Source organism: Cygnus olor, chromosome 4, assembly GCF_009769625.2.
Source record: "Cygnus olor isolate bCygOlo1 chromosome 4, bCygOlo1.pri.v2, whole genome shotgun sequence".
Lineage (NCBI taxonomy): Eukaryota > Metazoa > Chordata > Aves > Anseriformes > Anatidae > Cygnus > Cygnus olor.
In genome coordinates this window covers 71402361-71425065 of record NC_049172.1, presented here as the reverse complement: position 1 = coordinate 71425065, position 22705 = coordinate 71402361, and the positions used below count along the sequence as shown (strand labels likewise).

Below are 22705 nucleotides of genomic sequence, written 5' to 3'. Positions count from 1 at the left end.
TGGGAGGAGGGACTGAGGTCGCTCTGTGCTTTTCTCTTTGGCTTTGTAGCATCGAGCTGATGGTAGCTGGTCCTGGCCCATTTCTCCGAGTGCTGCCTCACCTCTCTCACAGTGCCTGTTGCTCCTGCCTATCACCTGCTTTCTCCAGAAAGCAGACTATCTGTCCAGTCTGTGTTTGCACCAGATTCTTCCCCGTGGGCAATATTATTGCTGATTTATGCCTGATGATGGAGAGCAGAAGATGAGGATGTTCTCCTCAAGCAGGAGCAGGAAAAGTTACACCTAGAGCGTTCCTTCACTTGGGTAAGCTGGATGCCCGGAGGGACCAAGCTCCAGAAGTGGGGGGCTTCATCTTGCTGAGCCAACAGAAGGAGCTTAACTCACCAGAAATTTACCCTCCTGAATGTTTCCAAGGACACGCTGAAAGTCACCAGAAGCTGCAGACAAATTCAGTCCTGCTTGCACAGCAGAATATGGAGCAGGGAAATGTTTATGCCTCAGAGCAAAGAGGCTGCATGATGTGGATCCTTTTTTTCTCAGTGGATCCTGTGCCACCACAAGAGCCTAAAGGTGCAGGGGGTCTTGCTCAGTGGCTCTGGGCAGGGTGATGTACAGGCAGGAGGGATCCTGCACAAGGAACAAGTGGAGATAGACAACTCTCCTCCTCCTCAGAAATAAATAAAGCCAAAGAGAGGGTGGTTTTACTCTTCCTATAGTTCTGGGAACATCCTGACCTCTGGGGCCTGACCCTAATCACTCAGTGACTCCAAATGGTCCATGGGCTTGCATGGCTGGGGACAGAAATTGCACCCACTGACATGTTCCCCCGTGGAGGCTTCCCACCAGTGGGGAGTTAACCAGTGACTGCCAGGGCTTCTGCAGGGGTATGGTTATGCTCCATTTCCATCGTCTATTTTTTTTTTTTCCACCTTAGGGAGAAATAAGAAGCCCGATTATAGATTTTTCCCTGATTTCATCCCCAGACTGATGTGGGTGGAAAGGCTGCAGAGATTGCTAAGGACACATCTGAGGTTTTTTTGGGGGTCCTAGAAATCCGGCGTGAGCACCTCAAGCTGGGTCTGCTTTGTTTTAAAAGAGAACGTGAGCTGCTGGGGCTGGCGCGGTGGGATGCTGACAACACCTGGCAGAAGGGCTGTGCTCAGATCTGGACGACTGCATGTGTTTAATTTTGAGCTGGAGGAGGAGAACTATGGTGAGTCCTGGGTCAGTGACAATGAAGTCTGGACTCCAGATGTGCAAAGCCTGGCAGTGCAAGACGGGAAGGCTGTTTAGAGGAGAACATTTTGGAAGTCTGGGGGAGCGCACAGTGGGATACTAGATCTCAAATTAAATCTTCAGCCAAGAAGGGAGGAATCTAGCAGCAGTTTTATCAGGCTGGGCTACTGCAGGAATTGCTTCAGCTGCAGGCCAGGAGTGTTGCTGAGAAATTGGCTCCAGCAGCAGCCTTATCTGATGGGTCAAGGCAACGGCTTCCAGATTTTGCAAAGCAGTTCATCCAATCTCAGGGTGATGAGGCAGTGAGCTGGCCGGGGGTTGCTTGTTGAACTTTGGTAGGTGCCCAGCGTTGAGTGGTGCTTTCAACCGAAGGTTGTGCGTGGTGGGAAGCAGCGCTGCAGAGACAGCAGGGATGCACTGCTGCCAAAAAGCTGCTGAGCATCTGTCAGTTTTTGGAAGCTTATCTATCCTGATTGACTTACCCCTGCGGACGGCAAATGGGAAGGAGGCTGTGGAGCAAATGAGCAGCGGGGGCTCTTTAGATGTAAAATTTCATGCTTAAACGCCAGCTATTGACGCTGTCAGCTCCTCGGATATGAGTGCGAGATGCCTGTGGATCACTGGAAAAAATAGGCAGCATCTCCTGCTGCAAGGTCTCCTCTCCCTGCACAGCCGCATCCGCTGCTGTAGCACTTGGCAAGCGTTTGGTGACACGAGTTGTCATGGCCTCTGTGCTCGACACTGATGAGGGATCCATTTCCTGAGCAAAACCCAAACATTTAACAGCACCCTGTCTGTCATCGTGCGTGGCGTAAGAAATGTGCCACATCAAAATGTGTTTTGGGTCTTTTGTGAGGGTTGTGGCTGTGGGTAGGGATGTTTCTAGTGTGCCTCCCTCTCCACTCGTGCTGGTCTTTAGGCTGATGTACATTGCATGTTAAAAAACGTGCTCGTTTTTAAAGGGGGTGTTGCACCATTTTATTGTAAGGAAAAGCCTTAAAACAGAAGGAAAAAACAGCATTATATATAGAGAGCAGGTGCCCAAAAAGCACCTTGCTAGTGGGAACCCTGGTCCCTACAAATGTCAAAAACCTGCAAGAATTGTAGGATTTTGAATTAAGCATTAAAAGTGCCTGTTATAGATCTCTTAGATCTATATGACTTTGGTGGATGCAGACCCCTGAAGAAGATATGCCCTTAAAAAGCTCAAGAGGGAAGGAGCAGCTTGTATTCAGAGCAGGTTTTGAAGGGAATGTGGTGAGGAAGAAGACAGCCAAAATACAACTTGAGCATTGTGTTTTCTGCACTTTCAGTGGGGCAAAAAATGCAGGTGGGAAAACAAATACATGTTTTTATTACTGCCATTGTTAAGGGTGTGAATTTGGAGTGGTCTGCACTGTTCCCCAAAGTTCAGAGCCAACCTATTGGCTTGCAAGTGGGTGTCCATCAGGGATCACACTGGACCTAGAGGGCATCATCTTCACAGGCTATAAAGAAAACACAGGACTGTGAGACATCTAATTAAAATTACAGCTGGATAGGATGAAGCCTGTCCCCAGTCCTTAGCGCCTTGAGATGTGAAATGTTTTGACTCTCAGGAAGCACCACATCCACCAGCTTTTACCTATTTCTCCTTAATATTACTCATTCCTGTTGTCCTTGGCATGGCCCAGAATCCTATTTCATGAGGCGTTGCCCACACGTACTGTTGCCATCCTGCTCCTGAGTGATGATGGAAATGCTTCCAGGAACCTCATAAAAGTTAGGTTTTGCTGTTTAAAAGTCGCTGACATCAGCTATGATAAACCCTGAGTGAAGCTCCAGCTCCAGGCCCTCCAACACAGACCCAAGGAGGGCATCCCATGCTGGTCCTGGCTCTGACACCCACCTCCCTCCTCCTTTGCCCCAGGCCCTAGCTGACTGCAGAGGACCTAGTAAATTCAGGAGTGGTTTTTAAAGTGGTTTCTTAGCAAGAAACTATATTCTGTGTGGGGTGCTGTACGACAGGAGAGGTGGTACCCCGTACCACAGAGCTCATGCATCACGATGCAGCATCTCAGCTCAGCCCTGTGAGCTCCTCCTTTCATTCAAAGCCATCGCAGCCTAGCAGGGAGCTCCCAGGAGAGCCTTGGGAGCAGGTTTTCAAGAGTGGGCGCTGTGGGGACCTTCCCACCAGCAGGTGTGGGGCAAACAGCCAGGCGACAGCTCAGAGCAGAGCAGGGAATGGGGCAAGCCCTTACAAGGGAATGTACAGTATGCCGGGCACACGCGGGCAGCGGCCATCAGCAAGTACAGTAGCAGCCTGGAATAGCTTGGCCGGGTAGCCCTGCATGAGAGAATGGTCCTGAAATAGGGCTGATAGTCTTGATGTTATTTTTGTTGTGCTGGAAACCGCAGCCCTGGAACCCTGCGTGGCTGCTGGCCCCCAGGTGGCTGCGCTGGGGCGTGTGGCCCTCGGCATCCCAACGTGGGAGGAGAGGGAGCCGCCGTTCAGCAGGCAGAGGAGGGGGTTTTGGAGGGGAATGGTGAAGGATTTGTAAGAATAAATTTGAGCTCGCAATCCTCTGAAAGGAAACAATGCGAGCATGGTGTGCCTGTGATGCTGAGGACCAGAGACTGAGGAGAGGGGCCTGTGGAAGCATCCTTCCTCCCTCCTTGCAGTGTTTCAACATGCAGATTGAGGTAAAACAACACAATGTTGCTGCAACAACTTTTTTTTTCAAAAGTCCATGCTGCACAGTAGATGCTTCTGTCAGAGCTACCATCTTGAAATCCATCTCAAATTGTAAAATGTCTTCTGAAGTGACAGTCTCCACTGGCTCAAAAACATTGGGGTTGTAGCCTAAATCACTTAAATCTATGGAGTTTGAGGTCTACAGAAACTTTCTGACCTCAGTGATCCATTTTAAGTCAAAATCCCAGATTTTCATAGCTCAGCATGAGGCAATCTTTAGCTGATGAATGCTCACAAGCAAATTTTGCAGAAAAAAGAAGGTGTTAAGCCTAAAATTTCATATAGGAAAGTTGGGAGGAAGGCTGAGCTAAGCTTCACATATGAAGCAAACCCTGACTTGGGTCTTCAAAATGCAATGCCGCTCTTCCAAGGCAATGGTGATTTCCAGACTGCATGTTCCTACGTGATTGAAGAAGGGGTGAAATGAACTCACTTGCTATTGTTAGGTTTCAAGGTGGGTCCTTTTTTCTTACTGCACTGGAAGATATGTGTAGCATGGAAATTGAAATTGATTTGGGGCTAAAATGTAGGGATGTGTGAGTCTTCAAATAGCTCTCCAGAGTTACGCTTGGGCATATGGCAGATCCACCTACTGAGGTCCCTGTGGAGGAGCTGCACAGTGGCAGGGAAGTGATGTGTGATCACAAAGAGGAGAAACATCTCCAGAAATAAAATAAAATAAAATAAAATAAAATAAAATAAAATAAAATAAAATAAAGTACACTTAGCTGTGGTGTGTCCCAGCTCTGCTCCTTTACTTACAGCATACAAAAGGCATGGAGGGATCACACAGGTTCCACAAAGTCCCATCTATTAATTCCCCATCTATTGCTCTTGGAGAAAAACGTCATGGCTTGGTTATGCTTGTCACTACCGTGAGCACTTCCAAATTAAGCTATATCTTGCTAAAACACCATCAATATAGACATGAGAAGAAATATTTGTTGTGGGCTTGTCTCTCCCATGTCTCACTTCTCTTTCTGAGAAGCCAGAATTTGGTTCCTACCTTTGGAACTGGCATCCAGGTTTCTTGTGCAACTCCTCACCCTTCGCTTAGAAGAGCTAAACCCCTCCCATGGCCCTCCCAGTGAACTTTCTGCCTGGAGACCCTGAAGCTGTGACTTCATTTTGAGCCTGAAGGGTCCAGCTCTGGATTGTGTCAGGCAGGATGTCCTGGGACTCAACGTCTTGAGGAGACGTGATGGATAGGAAAGAAAAAAACAAGAAATAAAACGCCATTTTTTTTTCATTTCCCAAAGGCCTCCTTAACACCGTTTCATTTCGAAACAAAAATGTGCGAGAGCTGTGTGCTGGAAGGGGAAGATAGTCTCAATTCACAAGTGTGGGGTTAGCTCCTGGACTTGTGCTACTCTCCTTCAGGGTGTGCAACAAGGGGGAGAATGTCTTCAGGCCACGCAAAAAGGAGAGGACTTTCAGATGCCCCCTGCCTTCATCTCCTTTGGGAGGAATGGGAATATGTTCCTGAAGTCTGCAAGTGCATCTGAGGTGAAAATAGTTTTGGAGTAAATATTAAGCTTGTAATACACAAGCTATTGCACAGTTGATCATTGCACAGCTGCAAGAGTGCATTTCTCTAAGTCAAATTCAGTTATTTTTCTCCTGATGTAGCTGTAGATGTGGTGGAGCCTCTCATGAATCTCTTGGAATCAGGTGAGCTACATGAAATGGATGCTCTCCTGAAGGTCCCTAATCCAATATCTCTTATACCTGATATAATTTCTTACATTTTCTGAGTCTCAGATGGTCAGAAAGATCCTGAAAATACTTGAATACAGTGGGCCAGCAGAAGAGATTTGGAGGGTTTTATGCAAGATGATTCTGTCCCTGTGATTTTTATTGAACTATAACATGCCATGAGCACTATGCTTGGTAACACCGTTCCCAGGATCTATCCTAAATGTATGGAGGATGTGAGAGCTGTATATGAATTCTAAGTTCATAGACCTTTCACCTACCCATCTGCCCTGACTTAGCTTTATAGAGGAATTTTTGAAAATTTGGTCAGATTAAAACATCCCTAGCGAACTTCGTGTGTTAAATATGCAGTATATGAGGAACATATGATATGGGGTGTGGTAGGAAGGGTTTATTAGCTCTTATTTGGGATGACTGCGACAATATAGTACGAGTAGGAAAGATGTGAAAGATAATGGAGCCTAGAAGTTCTTACAGAATGGATCTGAGTTGCAGTACCTGAGTTATCTAAACTGTACTCAGGTTATCTTGGGCATGTCAGGGAACCCATATATATTTATGCATCGTATGTATTTAGGCACAAATATACTTCTGAAATCTTTTCAAAAATGTGATCTTATAATGGGGTCTTTTGGTAAATCTCCAGCTGCTAAGCCAGTGCTTTCTTGTGGCAATGAGGAGGAAAAAATAATATATAATGAATATGACTTTTGGAGCACATAAAATTTCCCTCCAGTAGATGTTGTTGTTTAGTATTCTGTCACTATTGAGGACTGGTGGGAAGTGTTCAGAGCTCCTTGGGAAAGCTGGGCTCTCCCCTTTCAGCTGCCACCTGATGTTTCGGGGGTTGCATCCCTTCTGCGAGCACTATCCATGCTGGAAGGGAGATGGGGCTGCCAATGCCATGGCCATGCCCAGTGCTGCTGTGCCAGGTCTGTGCTGCAGCTTTCCTGTCCTTCTGAAAGCAAAGGGAAGGGCCTCCCCTATGTGTTAGCGACCTCTCATCTCCTAATGTTAGGGCTTTGTTCCATTTCTGCCTTGGTCTTTGGAAGGCCAGGGATGTGACATGGTGGTTGCAACCAGGATGTGCTATGTTATTAATCCCTAGACACTAGGAAAGGTAAGACTTACTGTTCTTCTCCAGCTGGTCTTCTGCCTGGGTCCCATCATTTCCTTACCGTAGGATGAGCGCACTGGTCCAACCTCTTCCTCATCAAGGCAGCGATATCCACTTTTACTTGCTCTTTGGAGAAGATCTAGGATAGCTCTGTGGAGCAGAGACCATGGTTCCTCATCGGTATGTTTTGCAGTAAGTCCTGGTGAGCACCAGCACAAAACATGCCACAAAAATGGCCTCACTCATGAAAAGCTTCAGTAGTTTTTTTTCTTCTTTTTTTTTCCCCTGAGCTTCATTTTCAAACAGTGTAAGTCAAATCTAACATTTGTAGCTCTATCTCTGTATTTGCCTATGTGTCTGGTGTAGAGGTACCTACACTCTCATAAGAACGTGGGAGGTGGGACTAGGAGGTATCACTTGGATGCGTACCATGATGGTTTGTGTTTCAGACAGAAGCAATGTACAGCCAGCCCGTGTAAACCCCACATCTTCATTAATTTAGTCAGAGCTATCTAACCAAAAGGCGTTGTGTGTCTTGTAGGCCTTACTGCTCTTCCAGGCAAAAGCCTCTCAGAGGGTTGTCTTCTTTCTCTAATTTCTTGCCTAAATTTATTCCTGGCCCCTTCATACCCATTTGTTCCTACGCCAACATTGTCTTTTAGCTTCAATAGCTCTACTGCCTCCCTGGTGCTTGCTCCTGATGTATTTATAGACAGCAACCATGACCCCTCTTAGCTTTCATTCTGTGGCCTAAATGAGTTTTTTTAGGGGACGAGTACCTTGGGAGCAGAGATGTGTAGGCACATCTCAGCTGGCCTGACAGTGGCTGGTGCCTGTGGCAGCCCCATGCTGTTGGGGCAGAGTGGGCTCTGGAGCTGCAATGAAGAGCCACAGGGCAACCTGAGCAGCCAGAGTCCTTCTTGGGACCTCCTAGGTGCCACCCAAGCATGATGGCACCTAAGAGATACGGTGTCCGTGACATTAAGTGTAGTGCAGTCACGCTGCCTTTGTGCTACATCCAAAAGTAAGCCAAAAAATTGCTAATGATTCAGGCAGAAGCTGTGCCGATGCATCAGGAGCCACGCACAGCCTGTTGGTGAGAAGCTCCGAAGTAAACTGTTCTACTTTTTCCCTAAGACATTTAAGAGTTGGTGCAAGCATGAGATCAAACCACGAGGTTTCCATTCAAAGATGCTTCTTCCTACCATAAGTCCCATAGCTGGAGGGGTGCTGCACTCTGTACCTCTGGATGGCTTTTGAAAAGATGTATCGAAGGCTTTCTCCACCCATCATGGAGTGTGTGGGTGTGAGAAGAGGCACAAACTGTGGGAACGAGAGGTGGCTGCCCATCCTTGACTTGTTCTGGTGCCTACACAGGCCTCCAGGCAGCAGGTCAAGGGATGGAGAGGGTGGCTTTGCCACGAATGCATTAGGTGACCCTGCAGCAGCTATTCCACCTCTTTTTTCTTTCTCATCAGCTCTTTCTTTGGCCTGTAGACCCTCTGGGGACTGCATGGACTCAGCACACACACAGCACTGCAGGAGACCCCAATCTTTGGGTTTGCAGGCGCTTCTCCAGCAATGCCAGCAATCACTTCCTGTGTTGATCGTTGTTCCCTCTGCCTCTGACCCAGCTGCTCGTGTTGCAGAATTTACTAGAGTTGACGGTATTCCATGGGAAGGAAGTATTGCTGCATTTTAGCTTGTATTTATGTGGGTCTCCTACTCCACCTCTACTTAGGGCTTCAGTGAGATCTGTCATCACTCAGCAGAAAGAAAGGAAACAATGAGTCCTTGCCTTAGAGCGATTTTTCTATTGCAGAAACTGTTGATGAAAACGAAAGTCTTTTCAGGTCTGTCAAATGGAACTGAAAAGCTGCTGAAAGTGGCAGATGTAATTTACTTTTCCTGCCCCGCTTCGTTACTGCCACCTGGCTGCCTGTCCCGAGGTCTCCTTTTTGGCTGCAACCTGTTCTCATGGTACATTTGTGGGGATGCAGCCTGGCTGCGCCTCCTGAGCCTGCAGAAAGTGGAAACCCTGGGAGAAAAATGCAGGTCCATGTAGCACTGTGATGTGCATTTTAGGGCTGATGCATTGCGTGTGGTCAAAAACTTTCCATGATGAAAATAACATTTACAGGGGGAAAGGTGGAAACAATATTGATGAACATGTGGCGTACTTGGAAAGTCCACCCTAGTTATGTATACACTTGCTGTCATGCTGTAAGAGGTAAGAGCATTGGATGCAACCACTCTGCACGTGATGTGCTGCTTTGAACCTTGTCTGTACCCTAATCCAAAGGTGTTAACTGCCCATCGTTTATTTCAGGAGATAATGGAGATTTAAGGAGAGGTGTCCACAAAGAACTCAAAGAAATATGGCAGTGAGGATCAGCTGCAGAAAGAGCTTGCTTTCAGTGCAGGTTTTTTTTTTGTAAGCAGAAGTACTTGGAGAAGATGACTCCCCTTTTCATCTGTCTCTTCCTTTGAGGTCAAGTCCTGACATCACTGCCTATTTCTCAGCTGAATGAGAAGTCTCCAGTTCTGCCTCTGATACCCTGACCAGGTTAGTAAGCTTCTTTTTTGCTCTGACAAATTCTGTGAGATACCCATTTTTCTTCCCTTTGACACCAGGACAAACTCCAGAAACATTTTAGTGCACGGATGGAGGGCGGAGACCAAAGGAGACAAGCACAGCAGCGCCGAACCTGGTGGCATGGAGACTGATGTGGGGTAAGAGAGATGAGCTCCAGCGCCAGGGATCATCCTGGGGCTGATCCACAGCACTGCAAGCTGTGAGCACCAGCAGGAACTGGCTGAGGGATCCCTACTGGAAGAAGATGATCCCATTTTGTGATGTTGCTCAGCAAGGTCAGATGTTTGTCACAAGGAATGTGGGGACAGGGCACACCTGGCCCTCTCTGGTGGCCAGCCAGGCTCTGGGGACATGTGTTGGTGTGCACGACCCCACAGATATGAGTTGTGAATGGTGCCAGGGCCCTCTGGGACATGCCGTGACCCACATGGTTGTGGTGTCCCTGTTGTGGCACAGTCAGGGACAATCTGCAGCCATCCCCGAGCCACACGTGGCATCAGCCGGGGATGTGCTGAGCATCCTGCTGGAGCTGCACCAGGGTTTGCAGGCAGGCAGAAAGCAATTTATCAAATTGCTGTGCTTACTTTCTCCTGACCTGTGGGATGGAGAGCAAATTGCCCAGGCAAAAAGAAAAAAAAAAAAAGAAGAAGAAGAAAAGAAGACTGAGGTTGTAGCTTCTAGCTTGCAAGAAGGGCTGCAAAACTGTGTTTGAGGGAAACACTTGGTCCTTCCCATCATGAGGCTGTCTGCTCACTCAGATTTTCAGCGTGTGCAAGTCTGTGCTAGAGGGAGTTGACCATCGCATTTTTGTCAGCTCCCTCCTCACAGGCAGAACTTGACGTCCTGCTTCTCTTTTTCTCTTATTTGTCTCCCACCCCCCCTCCCCGCCTCCCCTTTTCCCCTGTCCACATGACAGTCATAAAAATATAATGGGAACAAGATGGGAATAGTCCTGGTTAGAGCAGCTTCCTTCTGGATGGGAGCCGTGCGCAGAAGCCAGGGAAGCTGCGAGATGCCTTTGGAAAGCCACCGAGGGGAGGTCACAGCGGCCGGCTTTCCAAAACCAGAGCTGTGCTTCAGCTGGACCAGTCCTGCCCCAGGGCATCATGCTGGCAGGACTCTTAGAAACCCCACGATGAGGTTATCATCTTTGATTTTTCTTTTTCTTTTTTCCCTATGGGAAGAGTCTTTGGGGCAAGGCTATGCAACCATCAGAGGGTGCTCAAAGCATCCTGAATCCTCTCCTCCGGGGGGCTTGCTGCTCCCTTCTGGGCAGGGGCTGCTGGGGATGTCCCCGGGGACCGTAGCCCACCGGTGGCTGTTAGTGGCCAGGAGGGACAACACGGCCGGCTTGCTGATTGCAGAATCCAGTTTAATTGCTCACAGCACAACACGCTATTAAAAGAAATTGGTTTGGCTTTCTTGGGAGCGACACATCTGAACTGACTTGCCTTCAGAAAGCTTGGCTCACAAGTTAATTAGATGGCTTGGTTAAGCAGATCGAACCCCTATTCTACTATCAGCTCGCAGGATCCAGTATTATTTAAAGATCCTGGATATCCTTATATAAGAGCTCAATTGTTTCTTTAACAGGAAAAAAAAAAAGACCCAAAAAAGAAAAGAAAAAGAGAAAAAAAACAACCCGCCCTTTAAACAGAATATAAATTTATACATCATTGAGTTCTTAATTTTCATGGAATTTCTCTCCCCCTCACAGACAGAAGTTGTATATACAGGATTTTAGTATTTCCTCTCCGGCTCCAGCCCCAATTTGAAAGACTGTAAAAGTTTGAACCGATTCCAATAGCGCGCGGTTTGCCTGGTCTCTGCTACGCTGCAGAGTCAAAACAGCCCACACAGTAACAGACATGCAGTAAATCTTGAGAGAAGTGTTTCCTTTCTTCACACACACACAGAGGACTGAAATTCAATTACAGTTCAAAAAAAAAAAAAAAGCTGAAATTTCAAGGCAGAAGATAAAAAAAGCGAGCGCTGCTCCTTGTGGTGAGGAACCCGGTGTGTTTGGAGGCGATATCAGGTTTCTCCGTGCTCGGGGCTGACGATAACGTGTTTAGCATATTTTGTGGTTGGGCCCGTTCGCAAACATGAACTCATTATTAGAGAATAATCATAGCAGTTAATTGTCTTTGGAGAGAGATTTAGAGTCCCGTCACACCGCGTTTTGCCTGTCCCATGTACTCGTTCCCAAATCCGGGGAAGAACAGAATGTAAAACCGCAGATCATCGCATTAACCCTAATAAATGCTGCGAGACCCGCGTGCGTTGCACACACACAAAACCCTGCATTCTCCTCCGCCCTTTCTCTCTCGTACGTACTATAAACAAAGGAAGAGAACAGCCGGCCGTGTGCCAGATCTCCCCATTTTTTTCTCTTTATCTAGGACTCCCTCCATTGTGCTTTTGTCTAATTGCGTGGCAGTGCCTGTCGCAGCGAGGCGGCATCACCAGATCAATGCCAAGCACTCGGTAGCAGAAGCAGCAGCCATGAGCATCGCGCCCAAACCACTCTGCAGGGTTTTGCTTGCTGAGCACAAGGTACATTGCAATAAAAGAGTGGTGTCGGGGCAGCAGTTCCTCGGTGATGCTCAGATCCACAACCCTGCAGTGCCTGGGGCAGATCTGCCTTCCTTGCTGGAGGAGGCTGGCTGTGATTTTGGGGAAGGGAGAACCCATTTCTTGGGATCTGCTGTGGTTTTCCATCCTGGGAATGCACCAAAGACTGGTGCAAAACCTCCCATTTACCTCCCAAGTGAGGGAAGGGTGAGTTGAGAGACGGGACTGGGGAAGGGGAAAACAAGGAGAGGTGGGAACAGGGGGCAGCACCCAGGTAAAGTGAAGGAGAGGGAAAAAAAATCCCCTATGAAACCTGAATGGCTGAAATGTTCTCCACACTGAGCTTCTGTGGCTGAACTTTACCTTGGGGTTGATTCTGTGACCGGGTGAAAAAATCCGTGTGGATTACACCCTTGCATGCTTCCTGCTGGGCATTAGCATTTGTATTTCAATGGTATTTATCTCATGCTAGCATGTAGAAGTCTCTTGCTGGCAGGTGTTCAGCCAAACCCCAAAGCCAGAGGAGCTGCGGTGTGGTGGTTGGAGGTTCAGCCCCGTTCACCCCAAAAAGTGGCTTTGGGCGGTGCATTTCTGGACCACTTGGAGAATTAGCCAGGGGAATGGGGGACCACTGAGCTTTTGGGTGGAAGCAGGATTTTGACCCTGCCCAGGAGGCTTGCACTGCTGCTTGAAGTTACCTAAGTGTATGTTATCCATAGTTTCAAAGGCTGGTCCAGATTTCCAGTGCCTTTACCAATAGTATTTGAGTCTGGGCTTGTAGCTCAACACAGTTCAAGTCTTCTTCCCTGCAAATTCAGATTGGTTAGTACAAATCAGTGAAATATTGATGAAATATGTCCTGATCAGGATTTTCAATAGTGTTAACGTGCATGCTGCTAAGCAGGCTGTTGCAGGAGAAATACACAAGTCCGCCCCAATGCACACTGCCTGTGATTTTTAACTGGTAGCCAGCTCAAAGCCTAGGGATCTTTCCACCTGTCCTGGTTTTCTACTGTCTTTGGTCCTTTCCCTTTCCTCAGCATCCTCTCTGCCATCCACTCATCCCTCTTGAATCACTTGGTCAACCAGATTTAACAAAGGCAAGGTGAGCTCATAGATTTTATTATTATTGTTATTATTATTAATTTTATTGGATTTGTGTAAACTGATGGCAGGGAGAGGAAGGATATGGAGGGGCAAGGCTGTGTGGGGAGTGCACGCATCACATCTTAACCAGTGTGGGACAGTGTGTGTGTGGGTGTTGTAGAGGAAAAGGGAAAAAGTCTTCATGAAAGCTGGCTTCACTGTTGAAACAATTAATCTGTAAACTTCAACACCTGTCATTTTGATGTATCTTAAAATATATCTCTCGGGTTTGTTAGGCTTTTTTATATACTCTTTTGAATAGCCCTTTGATATAGCTGGAGGAAGACTCTGAAAGGAGCTTTTCCCAAATTGCTGGGGTATAACTGTACATGTGGCTCCCTTCTAAGACCAGGTTACCTTGCATGATGTTACTGACTGACTGCTGCAGTAGGGTACGCTAACACATGAAGGTATAGGACAGCATGCATTTAATAACCCCTGTTTGGGGTGACTGTGTTTAATAACCTCTGTTTGGGGTGACACCATCTCTAACCCCAGTAGGGCATGGAATGAGCCCTCACCAACATGAACTTTTCCTCTTGTGTCCAGCTTTCTGTCGATAGCTTACCCAAGAATTCAGATCGTAAAGTCCATAATAACTGGAAAAACACTGATCCGAATCCCTCCCACACACAGTTCATTCACATACTTAGGAGTGAAAATGCTTTCACAACCAACAGCTCATTACAGACAAGTTTCCGTGCACCCAGCAGCTCTCACAGTCCCAACAGATCTGTAATTATCCGAGCCATTTTGGGTCAACAAGCAGGCAGGCTGTTAAGTAAGGGCACTGGAGCTCTTAGGAGTTTGAAAACAGCCAGGAACTGGAGTGGTGGGGAAAAACAGCCCCTCCACTAATGAGACAACTTTATTTCTCTTTCCTACTTATTCCCCAGAAGAGATTGCCCAGGGCCAGGAGCTCTCATCCACCACTGGGACTCTACAAGTGAAGAGGGTTGTGTCATTCAAGGTCTGTTTCAAAATCTGCCGATGGCTGAAGAGCCTGGATCCGTGTGGTTTTGTGACAGCCAGGAGCCCTGAGTCCTGCTTCTGTCTGACAGCACGCTGTAAGAGTTTGCAGAGGTCACCTGTGGCCTGGTTTTAAGCTGGCCAGGAGACTGCTGAACTTTGCCACTCCGGGCCCTGGGGAAAATGGCAGATGTTTGGCATTTGGGAAAAACAGGCCACAGACCTCTCCAGGGTGTGTGCATGGGGTGTTGCAAAATCAGCTTCATTTTTATGTGTGGTGCAGTTCACAGAGAAGGACATATTGGCTCAATATTGCCAGCTCTTAGTGGTTTTTTATTTTTTATTTTTTGGCTCAGGAGGCTTCAGTGCTCATCCAAAGGTGCCAGCTGGGCACCCTGGGGAGAGGTTTGGCCAAATCACTTACTCCTCAGAGGAACCATGCTGGGTGGCAGCTGGGGACCTACCTTCTAGAGAGCCTTTTGCCATTGGGACCCCTCTAAGCGACCTACCCTAGCTGAAGCGCAGCATCACGGACTCTCACTTCACCTTATTTTGAGTTAAAATACATGAGGCACAGGCCTGGCTGCTGTTGGAATGAGTCTTGCTATTAGAAATTATGTCATAAAATGTCACCTGAAGGATTAAAATGTATTTTTGTGTGTGTGCGAGAAACACAGACTTGTTGTCACAACGGAGATTTTCTTCTAGTTGCTTTTAAGCAGAGGTCTCCAAGCCTTCAAATAAGCAAACCAACAAAGGTGGCATCTCAGACCCACAGAAAACTGGTGGTTTGGAGAGAAACCATTAACTGGGATGAGAAGCTGAGCTGTGAGAAACAGATTTTTGTTTGTTTGTTTGTAGGCCTTAGTCACAGAACCAAACATTTGTAAAAAATTTAGGTTTTGCTCCAGCCAAGCTTAAAATTTTTAGCTTTCTTTCAATAACCCAACAAAATTAAAATACATTCTTGTGTCAAGCCATATGTTCTTTTGGTTTAAACAAAAACATTTCATTTTCAGGCCTTTGTGGAGAAAGCAGAGAACCAAGTATCTGTGTGGAAGAAGCAGTTGCCTTACATCCAAAGGCCCATCTTTTGGGGATTTTGCCCACAGTGAAGAAACTTAGATTCCATTTTCTCCTCAGTTGGTGAAGGGTCTGGCTTCAAAATCCCATCTCTAATCAGTCCCACCATGAAGCTACGTGATAGCTAACAGAGGATGTTCCTCAAATCTACTTCTTCGAGCTTTGCACACAGCATGGTGAAACCCTAAAATTTCTTTTTGTGCCAAAAAGGGAGAAACCATGACTGTCTCATGCCTGTAGGTTAGGTTTCCAAATATTCAGGTTTATGTGTGAAAAGCCGAACAGTGTCAGTAAGAGAAAATGAAAAATACCACTGGAGATCTTGTAACATGGTGACTCGAAGGGCACATTGTCTGGATGTGGACTGTGAGTATGTCTTGCCCAGAGCTGCTTTTGTAACGCCTAAATGTGCAGCTCTGTCCCAAAGCCTGGTGGTTTGGGGCAGGAAGATGGGAGATGTGAATTCAGACAGCCCCGGGAAGATGAGGAAATTGAAGCAGGGTCCCTTACAGTTTAACTGAATGTACTAACCATGAAGCTATTAGATAAAAGAAAGGGGTGTTGATGTGTGTGAGGGAGAAACAATCATAACGGCATTTTTTGGTAAATTTACTCTCCGCTGAAAATAAATAGTCTGGCCTTCTCTACTGAGAAGTCACAGTCTCCCATTCAAATCTTTGGGTTCCCTGTTCACAGAATGACCTTTAATTGTTTTAAAGACTCTGCAAATCTCTGTTGCAGGGAGAGTGGTAGCCAGAATGGAATGGCTCCTTACGTAAAGCCGAGAGACATGAATAGTTCAAGGCAGCTGTGGGGATTAATGCTTTGCAGGGCGGCTCTTTGTCTTGGGCCATGGAAAGGACTGGTATTTGGCACTCTGTTTTGTTGCATATTTTATGGTCTGGAAGAGGTCTTAACATCTATTATAATGCAGTGGCTCCACAATGGCTCTCTTCAGCGTGGCTGGGAGCTCATTGGTAGGGCTGAATGAAAACATGAGCTGTTTTTCTTCTTGTATGGGTGCATGGGGTGGGATGCTCTCCACCAAGGAATTCTTTCCAGGTAGAGGTATAAGACTTGCTTCCAGGATCTCAGATTCCAGCAGTCATGAGACCTGGGATGGAGTCGTGAGTTCTGGCAAGAAGCAGCTTGGTTTTGGTTTGGTTTCTGCTTTTAGAACAGGAACATGCCGATGTAGTGATCCACTGGCACATGGCACTGGGGTCTGAGACCATGACCAATGCTCTGCGGTGTCAGACGCAGGGATATGAAGACTGTCCTCATAGACATGAGGTCAAGATGGTCAGCAGCAGGATCTCTCATTCATGGTAAAAGAGGTGATCTTGAACCTTGTAGGTGATCCTGGGTCCAACTGCTAGAAAAGGTCTTTATTGTATGCACTAAGCTAGCATGTTGACTGCTGATTTTAGGCAAGCAGAAGACATCCCAGTCATGTGTCCTATGTGCAGGAGCATGCTTCTGTACCAGTTGTTATTCCAAATTTCCTTCATTTGGCTGCTTTCTTGCAGTTTTTGCCTTCCTTCTAGCATCTGTTTGCTATCCACTTGCTTATTATGAGGGCATTTCTCTCTTCTGTGTCATGCTTTACTTCCAAGAAAGTTGTAGTATGTCTGGCCACTGTTCTTGAGTTGGAGGGCAAATCAGATGCACCCTCCTTCCAGGCTGCAGGAAATCGGTAGGGATGTGGTCCCATTTTGAAACATGTGTTGAAGGGAAATGCACATTCTGTGAGATCATCCACCGTGATATCTGCTAAAGGAACTGGAGATACCATGAGCTGCGCTCCGCTCACCCAAACCCGTCTGACAGGAAAAGGAATTCCTGTGTAATAAAAATTAAGATAATTACCCGTGAAGAAATGTTTCATTGTGGAGGGGTTTTCATACACATTAGTGGACAGCAGGTCAAATTCAGAGAACATAAGATCAGACCCCAGGAGAGGGGACTTTGCTTGTGTTAAATGAGCATTATGTTTTTTTTTTACAGATTGCTGTTTGGTTCTGGGGTAAGTCCCCACTTGCTTTTCTGGAGAAAGTATAAAATTCCTAAAAGCTACGGGAGCCATGAGTGAAGGGAATATCACTCTGTTCTCTCCACCTCTTCCACACCTATAAAGGAAGCTATTCCACGTACGCTGAGGAAGAAAACAGCTTTTTCTTGTGGCGTCTCAAAGCACAAAGCTCAGCAGCTCACCTTGCCTCATCTGACACATTAATCAGGAGAACAACACCTGGGCACTACAGACCTGCTCATCTCTGGATGTGGAGACACCAAAAAGAAGAAGCTTGAAGGAATCACAGCTGACTGTGGAGAAATATCTGGTCCCCACCTTCTTCAGTTCTGATCCTGTCTGGAAAAAAAAAAAAAGATTAGGTCAAGGTAAAGTATGATTTTCTTGTTGAAGAGAGAGAACATTTAAAAAGTGAAAAAGGTGGAGTGAGAACTCTTATGTGTGCAAGGTTTGGGGGTATTTGTGGCTGGACTAAGGGTAGTTAGGTGGAGGATAAGGAGAGAGCTGTGTAGACCTTGCTTTGCTCTTGCTCTTCCACTTCTCTACAAATTCTTGTAAGCTCAGGATTATTGGGGTTAGATTCATAGTTTTCTAGGGGAGTTAGTGTGGGATAGATGAAGGGGAAAAAGAAAGTGTGGGAAGATGCCTTCAAAAGATTCAGAGTGAGGAGAGATGCTCGTTTTCACATTGGCCATGGACTTGGGAGAGCTGGGCTCTGTCCTGAGGTCAGCTATATGGCAGATATTGGCAATAGCAACGTATAAAGGTTTATATGTTAATTTTCCAGTTCTATAACAGGCCAGGAACATTCACACTGGCAGCTAAAACACCAAACCTATTGCTGTGGTCATTCATGAGTGCTTGTACATCTCCACAGACTTCCATGGTGGTTCAGGGGAGCTAGGTATTTGTGTAAGCGAACCCTTTAACTGAATCCCTTGAGAAATATGGAGCCTGCTCCACCAGTTGGAGTTACTGCATGAAATACATTAGGTCTCCATCTGCTAAACAGTTCCTGTCTTTCCAGCAAAGGGATCGAAGGAGGAGACAAACCCCTGTGGAGGCAGGTGTCAGGATTTGTATTCCAAAGCTGTCATTGCTGGGAATGAATCGGCTCTCTAGCTGTTTTTTCTCCTGCCTCCTATGTTGCAAGGTCCTTAACTTCAGGTTCAGGTCCAATCCCACCAAGGACAGTGGTTGACACCAGCCAGGGCAAGGTGCCAGCGTGAGCTCTCCATGGCCTCCCTCCCTCCAACTAGCTCCTTGCTGTGTGTGCTGGCCGCTGCAGGAGTGCCCAGGGGAATTCACCCATGAGTTTCATCATGTTTTGACCAAAAACCATTATGTTCTCATCTGCTTTTAAGCTGCTAAAAACCAGAGCAAGGATTTGCCAGCAACAATTCCCTGCTTCTGTCTGCAGTGACTGTACAGGCACCAGCACCTCATGGCTGGGATATGTGCAGGATTAGCAGGAGCCCAAATCTGAGCTTCCAGCCAACATATTGCTGACAAATGCGATTCCCAAACAGCAGGACTCATTCAGATTTTGATCTCTGCTTACCTTATGCAGTAGTTTGTGGCGCTCTCAAAACAATAGGTTTCATTGCTCTGCTCTTCCACGGAGCCCTCATGTCACTTTGACAAGAAGGGATGGGATGGACCTCGGGCTGCTGTGCAGCCTCAGCCATGGTGATTGCTTATCTGCTTTAGCTGCACTGTCCAGAGAGTTTATTTTTATTTTTATTTTTATTTTTATTTTTATTTTTATTTTTATTTTTATTTTTATTTTTATTTTTATTTTTATTTTTATTTTTATTTTTTCCCTCTTTGCCTTCTACTTACTATTATCTCTTCCTGTTTGTCCTTGATTTTATCAGCTGAGAATGTGGCTCTATGTTGTCTGCAAAGGATTTCTGAACAAGTGCCTTTTGGCCAGCTGGTGCTCTTGGCATTTTGGTGCAGACTGGCGGGAAGAAAGGAGAAGGAATCGGATTCAGAACTCCAGAGAATGAAGCCACCTCATTTTTCATCCCCTTTGATTAACTCGCCGGTTTATTTGCCTGTAACAATGACAAATGACGCCACCAGCTGATGCTATCACATTTGGCAGAGTCAGCCTGGTTTTGAACTCAGGAATTAAAGCTCTACATGGGACAGATTTATAGAAACATTTCACGAACTGTTGGGGAAAAAAAAAAGTCTTTGTCAGATACGAGCTAAGTAGGAATCTGAAAGGTTCTTAAGATCAATGACAAATAGTTCTTTTGTGTCCTATCTATTTATTCAGAGCTACTAATATCCACTAATGCTACTCACTATCATGATCGTAGGACATCTGTATTTTATTCTCGTTGTCTTGTTATCTGTTTTACTGTCAGTCTAATCCTGTTCTTATTTCCACGAGAGTAAATTGGGAGCACTTCCACAGAAATTAACTGCACTGGCTTTACACTGGCACAGGCTCCAGAGAGGCTTAAAATGCCTCGGGCAGGCAGCTGTGGGCAGGCAGTTGCTTGTTGGAGGAGAAATCTCACCTTTCACTTAAAATCTGCTTCTCACCTTCATGGCTGCGAATGTGGAAGGCTCAAACCAAGAAGGCAAATTAAAACTCCAAATATACTTTTCCCCTCTTGTTATTATTACCTGGGAGGTGGCTGGGAGGGTGCCTTGTGGTTTTCGAGTTTTCAGGTCAGATGTTACTGAACGGCAGGACTTTGCAAGGAGGTGACCCAAGGCCACTTCTTAAATCCATTAATGCCAACAACAGCCTTGTGCGCAGAGCTGCTCTGCCCTTGGGATGGACCTGAACCTATTCCCTTCATGAATCACACATCTGATGTATTTTACAGCCAACAGAGAGACAGACACCTCCAACTCCTTTGAACTACTTGAAACACCACATCAGGAGGCACGAGTCCCATTCTAAAGTCCAGCTTCATCACTGCCATGACTATAACTAGTGTAGTCAAACTTCCTGACCCTGCCAGCTCCATACCCAAATCTTCATGCCCCTGCAAGCCACAGCACATAACCCATGGAAAATGGGAGAGGAGACACTCCAGGAGAGGGTCCTGGCGTGGCTCACAGGAGGCAAAGGGTTCCTCTGGGACACTGCAAGGTGGGAGCAAGAAGACCATTTCCTTGCCTGCCCAAGCACGGAAGAATGGGATTGTCATGTTTGGCTCCACTTTGCTGGGAAATGAAAACAGGGATATTTGTTTTCCTGCCAGAGCGTGTGATGCTGCATGTGCTGGAGGAGGACACTGGTCCCAATACACTTGGTCCTCCAGAGGAGATGCAGTTAGACCTACAGGGCCCATCGCTGTCCTTGTCATAAAGTCTAAACTCACGGATTATGTTCAAAGCCAGCAAAGTGAGTAGCCGTGTTGTAAGCTCAACGTGTACAACGCAATGCTCTCCTCCACCCCTCCCACAGCGCTGATAGTAATTCCTTTGGCACATCTGCTAATGCTCCTTGTCTCTCTCCTTCGCCCATGGCTTTTGTTTAAATGTTAATTCCATGTGTGCTACCTTTTATCTGGAGATGAAGATGGATTGCTGTGTCAGGCTGGATTTAAATTCATTTTGCTGTTAAAAATTTGTAATTATATTGAAAGGTTGTATGAAGTCCAAGACCTCTCTGGGCTACTGTGGTTAATTAGCTGCTACAGATATTGTGCATTCAATCAAATCATTCTCACTGCATTAAATTAAGTTATTAAACATTTGAAATAGTTGAGATATTAGCAATGCTTGATCGCTGGAAGGTCACACACTTCGTTACTCATCTAGGCCAAGTGCTGTGTGTCGGGCAATTTAATTGCAAATGGATTTGCAGGTTGAAGAGCCCTCTGAGAAGCCATTTGCTAATGGTTGGCAGATTTACACAGACACTGAGGATGTAGTTAGAGGCCGAGGCTGGGACCTTCATGAAAGCGATGACTTCCTCCTGCGGTGGATTAAGTGAGGTCTATCTGTGCTTACAGGCTCCACCAGGCTAACAGTGTTCATTAGGGAGCTATTGAAAAGGTCCTGCCTGACTTTGTGAAGGAAGGGAGCGGGTATGCTCCAAATAAATTTGGATGGGAGTGAAGAGATACCATTGGATGCTGATAGGAATTTGGAATTGGGTAGGGAACTGCTACGAATAGACAGAAATAGATACCTTTGTGCTGCTGTGCTGGACAGCGTTGGCTTTCCACTTTGTCCTTGTTCTCCAAGCCTCTCACACCACCCTTTGTGCCTGGAGGTCTGGTTGAGTCCCTCCTGCAGTCCTGGTCATAGCCAAGCTACTGAACGCATCGCTGGCCCATGGCAAGGAGCTGCACAAGGCTCTCCCAAATAACCCAGCTCCTCTCCCACATGTGCTGGCAGCCCAGTTTGTCTCTCTTACTCCCTCCTGTGCAGCGTCCATCCCTGCTGGCAGGCACCTGTGAGGGAGAAACCACTTTGGAGAGGCTAATGACCATTTAATTCAAACCATTAGTTTGACCATTTAGTGCAAACTAAAACCTTGCGACCATCGACAGGTAAGGACATCTCTTGAAAGTGCACCTGGTGGTACAGAACGGGGCAGAAGAAAGCCTCTGAGCTGTTGTCCAGGCTCTGCCCAGTTTGCTGAAGGCATTGTGCAGTACTGCTGAGACAGCCGGTGAGGTAGATAACACGGCTGCTGTCATTTTGTAGTTGGGGAAACTGAGGCAGAAGGTTACACAAGGTCACAGACAACAGAAATTTTCTTTCAGGAAAAAAACACAAAGCTTTTCCACCACTCTAACTCCAGCTAAGTGCATTATTTGGGATGCTAAAGCCCCTCTTGGCAGGGAGGATGCTGCAGCACAGGGTCCAGATTTCCAAGCAGCGCAGCACAGCATCCATCCTCCCCCTTTAGCAGTGCTGTTATGCAAGGAAGGTGGTGGTGAATGTTGAATTCTTCATGAAAACTGCAGTAAATTGTATTGTACCCCTGATTTTTATTCTAGGTGCTCCCCAGAAATCAATATTTCTATCTGCTCCTCTGCAGGAATGTGGCATGCTTGTCCTAATTGATCCTTCTTTTGGAGAAATACGGAGGAGAAGATGTTATTGTTTCTCTCTCTGCTGGACATATGTTATCTCCCAGCCCCACAGCCCGCAGCTGGTTTTCTTTGTCAAATGATTTTGGCTTAGTTGCCATGATAATTACACAGCTGGGCAGTGGGAAATCCCGCCCAGTAGCTGACGCCTGGCTAATCGCCGCTGGTTGTGTTCGGAGCCTGGAGGACCTGCTGTAATAACACCACCACTTAATTAGTCCTTTCCTGAGTAACAGCTTTGGAAAGCAAAAGGGTTGCTGCTTCCTAGATCCTCTTAACTGTGTGAGTACAAGATGGATGAAAGCAGCCCCAATAAAAGTCTGCAAAAGGAGTTCATGCAGCTGCAGGTCAAACCTTGGCCCTGCCTCAGTTTCCCCTTCGTGGGCTTCCCACTGTCTGGTGTTGAGGAAATCCAAATAATGCCCGC

The 22705-nt window shown here is 46.6% G+C and overlaps 1 long non-coding RNA gene across 1 annotated transcript; it reads left to right on the top strand.

Annotated features, from left to right (window-relative positions):
• Window positions 1-8848: 8848 nt before the first annotated feature.
• LOC121070024 lies at window positions 8849-20889 on the top strand. The gene is made up of 3 exons (XR_005819835.1): window positions 8849-9369; window positions 17179-17571; window positions 20053-20889. It is a non-coding gene; the product is annotated as an uncharacterized LOC121070024 (long non-coding RNA).
• The last annotated feature ends 1816 nt before the right edge of the window (window positions 20890-22705 follow it).